Source organism: Vicia villosa, linkage group LG2 (genome assembly GCF_029867415.1).
Source record: "Vicia villosa cultivar HV-30 ecotype Madison, WI linkage group LG2, Vvil1.0, whole genome shotgun sequence".
NCBI lineage: Eukaryota > Viridiplantae > Streptophyta > Magnoliopsida > Fabales > Fabaceae > Vicia > Vicia villosa.
Genome location: NC_081181.1, coordinates 12,616,558 through 12,624,074, shown reverse-complemented (window position 1 = coordinate 12,624,074; position 7,517 = coordinate 12,616,558).

The following is a 7,517-nucleotide window of genomic DNA, read 5'->3' as shown; positions in this document are numbered from 1 at the left end:
GGGGTTTGAATAAGTGTAGTCTAAAAACTTGGACGATAAAAATAAATTGCACAGTTATTTTTATCCTGGCTCGTTGTTAACTAAACTACTCCAGTCCACCCCCACGGAGTGATTTACCTCACCTGAGGATTTAATCCACTAATCGCAACAGATTACAATGGTTTTCCACTTAGCCCACGACTAAGTCTTCTAGAGTATCCTGATCACAACCTGATCACTCTAGGAACAAATGCTTAGACACAAGCTAAGACTTTCTTAGAGTATCCTGACCACCACGTGATCACTCTAAATACAACTGCTTAGACACAAGCTAAGACTTCCTAGAGTATCCTGATCACACTTGATCACTCTAGTTACTTACAAATTAATGTAATCAATTCTAAGAGTATTACAAATGCTTCTGAAAAGCTATAATCACAACAATGATATTTCTCTTAAAGTTTAAGCTTAATCTCACTAATATATTACAACAGCAATGTAGTGAGCTTTGATGAAGATGAAGTTTCTGAGCTTTGAGTTGAACAGCGTTTCAGCAAGTTAATATTCACAGAATTGGTTCAGAGTTGTTAACCTTGCTTCTTATCAGAACTTCATACTTATAGGCGTTTGAGAAGATGACCGTTGGGAGCATTTAATGCTTTGCGTGTTCCGTACAGCATTGCATTTAATGTTTCACGCTTTTGTCAACTACCTCGAGCCTTGTTCACGCTGAGTTTACTGACGTTGCCTTTAATAGCTTCCAACATTCCTTTTGTCAGTCAGCGTAGCCTGCTGTAATATGGTGAACTGACTTTTATCTTTGTAAGCAACAATGTTGCGGTGTGCAAGAGTCGCCACCGACTTTTATTTTATCCAATTAGGAAAGGTATAAAAGAACAGGAAAGACCTTTGAAAAGAGATTGAGTTCGGGGGGTAGGTTATGAAAAGGGAAGGTGTAAGCACCCTTTTCATCCGTAGTTATCTACGGGCTCTTAGTTGCTTAGCTCACTTGTTTGTTTTGAAACGTTTGAAAAGGTGTCGTGTGTGTTTAGGTAACTTATGATTAAAAGGCCTTGTTTGTAGCAGAAGAAAGCTGCTGATTTGTAACAGCAAGAAGTGCTGCGATTTTAAGCCTAAGTCCAACTAGGATCAGGTTATATATAGGAATCTTTGTAGCCTTGTAAATCTAACGATCATAATGTAGTCATTAGGGTTTGTTGTGTAAGTGAACCACCCAGGTTGTGGGATGGTCACTGATTTGTGCCTCGAAGCCTGTAGGTAAGAGGTTTATTTTATTCACTCAGAAGCTGTGAAGCAATGAGTGAAGGTTGTATTCTTGGAACTACTCCATTATGTATATTTAAATTGTTGGTGATTAAGCTGTCGATGCAGTGGCTGAGTTGCTGACTGCTAGACATCATTGCTATGATTGGGAGTGGAATGGAGATATTCCATATCTAGGGAGAACCTAGGTAGAGGGGTCATTGGGTAGTGATTAAGTGAGGAGTTGTAAACTAGGAGTTTAGCTCTGAATTGATACTGCTAATAGTGGACTTCATCCCTGGCTTGGTATGCCCCCAGATGTGTGAATTGTTTTCTTAACCATAGAACAGTTAGTGGTGAAAACTGAATACTGTGTATCGTGCATAGTGAAATATGGTTTTGAATATTGTGTGATGATTCAAGGGAGTCAGATTACTGTGTGGAATCTGAGGTATTTTCAGGAGTTATGTCATAAGTGAATCTGTTCCAGAAACCTTGTTGAGGGAATCTCCTCATGGGGTACAGATTGTGGCATCCATTATCTCAAAGTCAGAAGAGAAGTCTGAAGAAAAGTTTATTGAGATATGGCATATATTATCCCTTAATCATGACTGATGTGTAGCTGAGTTGATGGTGTTGGTCGTGCTTTCTTTGTCTTTCCCCAAGTGTCATACAGGAGATGTTGAATGAGAAATCCAAAGAGTCTAAATGAATGATGTCATAACAGATGTTGTAACATCATTGTCAAGAAGAATGCCTTCATGTATGAAGAAGAGATCATTTAGAAGGACCTGGTGTGAGCAGCAAATTCTATCTAAGTGACTAATAGGTTCTTTGACGGGAGACTTAGTACTTATTGGATGTACAGCCTGAATACAGATTCATATACTCTGTGGGGAGCTAAGTATGTGTATGAAGTGTCCATGGTCTGATTTGAACTATGCATCAATTATAGTTCTGTGTTATCTTCAATTAAGCATTAAGAAAGGCAACGGTTGGCTGGTGAGTTAATTCAAGAAGAAGAAACATATAGGAGATGGTGAGTATCTTGATGGGAGCTGGATATTTACATCAACTATGTGGAAGAAGAAGAAGATGTATGTGATGCTTTGTTTTGTATGTTACATCACAACACTTGAAGACACCAGGAAAGACTAGGTTCAGACCTATCTGTTGAAGACATGTTCAAGAGCTATTTAGAAGTTTCTTCTATTTCAAGGTACATGAAGTGGCAGTCTGGATCTTGTGTAGCAAGCAAACTAAGGATTCCAAATTTGGAAAGTGTGGCAGTTCCAAATAAAGAATGCTTCAGGTTAAGGACAATTATTCAAAACATCCTTATGTTGTAATTCTCAGGGGGAGTATGAAGTATGACAAGACATCAATCAGTGTAGGTGGTGGAACACTCAGAGGTATTGATGAGATTTCAAGTCTGATAAACTAATGTCTTGCGTGATGTCACAACATCACTATATCTTGTTGGTTTGGAAAATTATCTAGAATCTAGCATGTGAAGGATGAAGAAGCAATATTAAGTCTGAAGTGACAGTTCTAACTTAATGTGGATTAGAATGAGCAGATTCTGATCTTGGTGATGGTAACATGTTCTGGCAATTCGTGTTTACTTTCATGATGAAGACTTCAGTAGTGAGTATGACTATGAAGACAGAAGTTTGGTGAGATGATCAACATAGCTGTAGATAACAAGGATTCTTCTAATTCTACTTGGAGAGTATGTTAATCATTATGAGAAACATCATATCAAGGAGGATTTCAAATTATCTTGGCAGACCATGATCAGAGTGCAACTTGGAAGGGTTATGATCAACAAGTGGAAGAAGTGGCAGTTCTTTATGTTGAGTCTGTGGCAACCTTTCTATGGAAGCATCAAGTGTCAAAGGGTTATTTGTTGATTATTTCAGGTGGAGATAAGGTGGTAGACTTGAATCTGTTGAAGAAAGAGAAGTGGAGTTAGTTGAATGTACTGAACTGTTCAACTGTATCTTAATGTTATACAAGATGTTATAACATCTAAATTCTGATGTGAGTTACTTTGTAATAGTGAAGTGTGTCAGCTAGTTAGTTGGGCAGAGGGTGCGCTCTTGAAAATATGAAGATGCGTCTTATATTTTCCATTCATCATTACAAGTTTTCCTGTATGAAGCACAAATTATCTCAGATAGGGGGAGTGTCTTCTTAGTTCAAGATATAATTCTAGAAAATTATCTTGGTCTGTTATACTCTATCATCATAATGAAGGTGGTCCAAGTCAGCATGAGTTTTTTTTTAACTTAGTTAGAGGAAGTTTCTTATGAAAAGGTTTATTTAACAAGATGTATCATTACAGTCAGTTTTTCTGGAAATGGTTGAATCTAACCATGTGCATCTGGTATCCGCAAATCTTGAACTGGTCTAGTGGCTGCATGTCAACAAGTGTTGGAAGGCTCTTCACAGTTGCAGTATACAGTCTCAAGGTGATCAGAACAACAGAAGTCTATGACTAGTGAGTCAGTAAAGGAGTAGGAGGTCTATTACGTGGTTCATAGGATGCTTTGTCAAAGTCTCTTAAAGAATCTTAAGCTATGCGCTTGAGGGGTGAAAGAGGGACAATGTCTGACAGGATGTCATAACATAGATAAAGACATTGATTCCGCAGAGTCAAACTAAGAAAAACTGCTTTGGAAAGAGTAATTGCCTTTAGAACTGTTTCCTAATTAATAGTTTGTCTGTTGAACAAGACCAAAGACCATCGTTACTTCCTATGATTCTCAAATGGCTATAAATTAGCATCTTCGCAGCAGGCTTCAGATATCAAATCTCTCAAAGATGTGTTTCGTGTGTGTTTGTGTTGGGTGCGTCCAGATTTGGTATTGCGATGGGTTCCTCTACCAAAATCTGTTCAGAATAACACAGGGTGGAGAAATCATGGATATCTACCAATGGTGTTACAGCAATAACAATGAGCATGCATCTTCTTGTTCAGTCTTCGAGAAGGGAGACGTTTTAGTTGTGATTTGTGATCTGAGTTATGAACACAATTGTGATTTGTGTTCTGAGTTACAAGGGCTAGTTCTTGGAGAACTACAGTGGCAAGAATTGGTTTTCGTATCTTCTTCCTCATGTGCAGGGGGAGTTACAGGTTCTTCCATTGCATATTATGACATTGTATACATCTTTGTCATATTATGGCTAAAAAGGGGGAGAGAGGCTGATGCTGATTTTGCTACTGTCAAAAGAAACAAAGGAAGATTTGAAGACAGAAGCAGAAGTAGACTGAAGATGTTATGATGTGGTTCAGCCTAGGTATCCTGAAAGTTGAAGCAGCTGCTCTTGGAGTTAATGTGTATTTATTATTTATGTTTAGTTTTAGCCAAAATAAGCCAAAGGGGGAGATTGTTAGTGCTCTGTTCTGTATTATTGTCTTATTGGCATCCATGCTTGGCTAAAACATAATAGCAGCTGAATGTAATATAATGTACTCTTGCAAATATTAAAAGAACAAAACAGGTACCGAAACAAGATGTTACAAGGAATGTCATGACATTAACCATGACATCGCGACTGCAGAACTGAGGAAGGAAGATTCAGTTTTGGTTTTAAAAGATACAGAATATTCTATGTGGATATTATGTAATCCTATGTAGCGCAGTCTTAAAGGTCAAAGAATCAAGCCAGAATATTGAAGAATCAAATCTAAGATTGAAGTTTTAGCAGTTACTAATTTAGGAGATAAATTAGGTAACTTATGATTAAAAGGCCTTGTTTGTAGCAGAAGAAAGCTGCTGATTTGTAACAGCAAGGAGTGCTGCGATTTTAAGCCCAAGTCCAACTAGGATCAGGTTATATATAGGAATCTTTGTAGCCTTGTAAATCTAACGATCATAATGTAGTCATTAGGGTTTGTTGTGTAAGTGAACCACCCAGGTTGTGGGATGGTCACTGATTTGTGCCTCGAAGCCTGTAGGTAAGAGGTTTATTTTATTCACTCAGAAGCTGTGAAGCAATGAGTGAAGGTTGTATTCTTGGAACTACTCCATTATGTATATTTAAATTGTTGGTGATTAAGCTGTCGATGCAGTGGCTGAGTTGCTGACTGCTAGACATCATTGCTATGATTGGGAGTGGAATGGAGATATTCCATATCTAGGGAGAACCTAGGTAGAGGGGTCATTGGGTAGTGATTAAGTGAGGAGTTGTAAACTAGGAGTTTAGCTCTGAATTGATACTGCTAATAGTGGACTTCATCCCTGGCTTGGTATGCCCCCAGAGTAGGTTGATTGAACCGAACTGGGTGAACAATTCTGTTGTGTTGTTTATGTTTCTGCATTGTCTATTTGTAAGTTCAGTTTGGATGTCATAACATCGTGCATGACATCAGTGTGTGATTTAATGACTGTGCTAACACAGAATCTCTGCTAAGTAGATTTGTTAATGTTAACTGAACTGATATGGGATCCCAACTCTTCCAGACTTCTGGATGTTAGAAGTAATAAATAATTGAGGGATCTGTATGTACTGCCTCAGCTAAGCTGATGACAGACCAGATGTCACAACATCGTATATGACATATGGGTTCTGTCTTACCAGAATTTCAAAGCACTTAAGAGCTACCTACCCAAAGTTTGAAAGGTCTTTCCCATACTTTAAAGTTTTCCTTGGGAAATAGTACTATCCCTACCATTTGAGGGTAGGTAGTCCTATACATTGGATGTGCGGGTCATCGAAGGGTCATCGAATCGTCATAGGGACTATCCATACCATAAAGAGGGTAGGAAGTCCTATGCGTTTGTGAATAGTCATTAAGGCAACATGTAGGGATACCTTAGCCATCGAAGGGACTATCACCATTTAATCGAGGGACAAGATCATTTATACCGAAAGGCGACATCGAAGGGACTATGATCTTCAAATCGGAGGGACATGGTGATTTTGAATCGAAGGCATCATGGGCTAAGGCATCCCTACGCTCGAAGGGACTTGACTATTATTCGAAAGGCAGCGTAAGAGGGGCGTACCTTAGAGGTGGGTGTGTGCAAAGGAGTGTGTTAATTACAGTTATGTTAATCTTGTAGTTAGTTATCTAACGTTGCTTTTAAATCTTGCCATACAATCCTAAGCATACATCTAAATAGATATAATTTTGCAGAAATATAAAGTGCAGAAACGTAAACCTAAGCTATTACAAGGCTTCGGGGAGGGGATTACATAACCAAAAATGGGGATAGAAAAATTATTACAAACTCGAATAAAAATAAAGCGATTAAGTGTGTAAAGTTAAATAACTTGTAAACGCTCATGAAAATAATCCGAAGGCCTCAAGTGTAGTACCTCGCAAACAAAATAAAATGTTAGTGACAATGCATAAAATAATAGATGAATGAATGACAAAACATGGACAAATATTTAACTAAAATTGACAAAAGAAAGTCTAGAAATTTAAATTAAATTCTTAAGTAAAATTAAATCAAAATCTTTGGTATGTTTAATATATAAAGGAAAGAAAATAATTATTAATGTTATACTAATAAATAAAATTAACTAGATAACATTGAAATAATTTAAAAAGGATAATTAAATAACTTTTTTTTTGTGTTTTAATGGTTGATGACGTTAAATGAAATTAATTACAAAATAAGAAATTAACATAATAAGTAAAAAAGTTATGATGAAGCAGCCTGGCAAGGGAAAACGTGATTCCTTATTAGACTTGGTCAAACGTGATTCCTTATTACACATGTGTTATTAATAATTAAAATATTAATTATTTTTGTTAGAATAATGTTCTCAGGTTCAAAGGTCGATTGACGAAAGTGTCAGTGTTTATTGTACGCTTGGGAGAGATTGATTCATCAGCTCAGAAGACTGTTGTTATTACCCGCCACGTGGCGGTCTCTCATTGGTTGTTTGACCAAGTCTAATAAGGAATCACGTTTTCCCTTGCCAGGCTGCTTCATCATAACTTTTTTACTTATTATGTTAATTTCTTATTTTGTAATTAATTTCATTTAACGTCATCAACCATTAAAACACAAAAAAAAGTTATTTAATTATCCTTTTTAAATTATTTCAATGTTATCTAGTTAATTTTATTTATTAGTATAACATTAATAATTATTTTCTTTCCTTTATATATTAAACATACCAAAGATTTTGATTTAATTTTACTTAAGAATTTAATTTAAATTTCTAGACTTTCTTTTGTCAATTTTAGTTAAATATTTGTCCATGTTTTGTCATTCATTCATCTATTATTTTATGCATTGTCACTAACATTT